Source organism: Mandrillus leucophaeus, unplaced genomic scaffold, assembly GCF_000951045.1.
Source record: "Mandrillus leucophaeus isolate KB7577 unplaced genomic scaffold, Mleu.le_1.0 Scaffold27, whole genome shotgun sequence".
In the NCBI taxonomy this organism is placed as follows: domain Eukaryota; kingdom Metazoa; phylum Chordata; class Mammalia; order Primates; family Cercopithecidae; genus Mandrillus; species Mandrillus leucophaeus.
The window spans coordinates 3,362,097-3,364,315 of record NW_012102809.1 but is presented as its reverse complement, the minus strand read 5'-3'; the positions used below and the strand labels follow the sequence as shown (position 1 = coordinate 3,364,315).

The following is a 2,219-nucleotide window of genomic DNA, read 5'->3' as shown; positions in this document are numbered from 1 at the left end:
CTCCCATCAGTCCCTACAGTTTCTGATTCACTGCTGGGGGATAAGCGGGGGCTCCCATCAGTCCCTAGTGCTGCACTAAGACTTCTGTCCTCACTCCATCCGTGTCTGCTGTATTCATCCCATTAATAACCACTGAAGGATTTCTGCCCTGCTGGGATGAGTCCCTTGACTTTCTCCTCTGTCCTTCCCCCATTCTCCTTCACATCTTAGTTATTGGTTTGTTCTGCTTAACTGTTCCCTCTGGTGGTAACACTGACATTAGTGGCTATAGCTTGGACCCACCTGAATCCAAGCGTAGGTCAGCCTCAGGATCCATCCCAATACTCTCACTTTTATTTTAGTTATTACAGATAACAATAACCAAGAGACTGGTACTAGTTTGTTCCTTGTTACTTTTCATTTCCTTATTTATCCAGTACCATCTCCTCAGAAACGGAGCCATTATTTCTAAATTCCTTTGGTATCTTCTGCCTCCAGCAACTAATTGCAGCACAGCATTAATTCCATACCATCAGCAACCCTGTGGCCATCCAGTAATCAAAGGTTCATCACCACCAACCCTTTAATCACCCCCAGCCCTTTCCTCCTTCTTCCTCTCAAACCACATGTTTCAGCAAGTCAGGGTGGGGCTCGTGAATCCCACCTCTGACACCTACTGTGAAGTATTTTGGCGACCTGTAATGTCAGAGGGAACAGTCATTAAGACCACTGCTGCTTCTGAAACCAATTGCAAATACAATGATCTCCAAGATCACCCTTAGGTTTGATAATTCACTAGAAGGAGTCACAGAACTTAACTGAAATCTATTATACTTACAGTAATGATTTTTTTTTTACATGGAAAGGATACAAATCAAGACCAGCCAAGGGAAAAGTGCCTGCAGTGGAGTCCGGGGGAGTCAAATGTTTTTTGGTTTTTTTTTTTTTTTTGTGGAGTCAGGGCACATTACTTTCCCAATATCAACATATGACAATACACACGGAATGTTACTGACCAGTGAAGCTCACATAAGCTTTGTTGTTCACAGTTTTTACTGTGGTTTGGGTGCATGTTTGTGGATATCCTAGACTACACGTCCAAACTCCATCATTTTCACAGGCAGCTACCCCTGGAGCGCCTCTTGATTCTAGGGGTGCACACTACAGGCATGGCCTACCCTCAGGAGGACTGACCCAGGGAGAAAGGTCCATTAGGCATTGCAAGTGGGTTCAGGGCAATCTGAGAAGGATATCCAAGCGCCATAATATTTGGAACGTGCTCTTGAACAGGAGTGCAAGCTTTGAGTGAACATGACCTCTTTGATCTACAAATTGTCTCCTACGGGAAGGGGGCTGGACAGGAAAGGAAAAAGCATGCCTGCTGGTTGGAATAGATCCTGTTATTTAGCTAATCCTCTTGGTGCTTTTCAAATCTTTAATTAGCCCGCCTTCTCTTCTTGTCTTAACTACTGCTGGATTATCACTGATTTAAGTTTTTCAGGCACTAGACAATCCAAAGAGCTACAAAAACTTTACATCTACAAGCCAAGGCACAGAATCCCAGCCCCAGAAAGAGACTGTGGCCCTCCTTCCTTATCAGGATCCCAAGAAGCCATAGAACAAGAGGCTGTAAGATTGGAAGGACACTGGAAAGGCTTCATGCTGCTGTAGGTCATGGATGGACAAGCTTTGTGTCTGGAGCTGCTGGTAGTGGGCCACTCAGTAAGTTCACCCAGGCTCCCACATTCTCCATGCTCTGTTTCAGGAAACAACCAGAACTGTGGACAATCTTACCAAAGACACTAACATCATCACCAGAGGATTAAAGAAATCCAGTGAGCGGCCCACAACAATTGACTGGCATGGGACATGATCCTAGCTTCCCACAGGGCACTTGGGATTGTGCAATCAGAAGTGACCGATGTGCATATGTTTCCACACACCTCTCTGATGTCTATGCCATCACCAAAAATATTCAGACTGCACACCAGGAAATGCATTGAATGGCCACTATTGTCCCTATACTTCCGTTTAAGGACACTCCAGGCCCAACGTCTCAAGGCCTTTTAGGCTAGCTTCCTTCAAACCTCAAATCTTGGTTACTCTCTAATTTAACCTTTAACCCTTTTCCCATTTACCCTGAGAACACTCGCCGGCAGCACTTCCGGCTGCAGCATTTACCCTAAGATAACTTTGCCAAGAAAGACCTTGGTTTTATTATTACTTTTGCATTTCTCTGG

General features: G+C 44.9%; 1 long non-coding RNA gene across 1 annotated transcript in view; it reads left to right on the top strand.

The window, feature by feature from the left end:
• The window catches only part of LOC105542856, a 13,591-nt gene extending 11,372 nt beyond the window's left edge, over positions 1–2,219 (top strand). The window contains exon 3 of the long non-coding RNA XR_001006538.1: positions 1,481–2,219. This is a non-coding gene — a long non-coding RNA (uncharacterized LOC105542856). The remainder of the gene's footprint in view (positions 1–1,480) is intronic.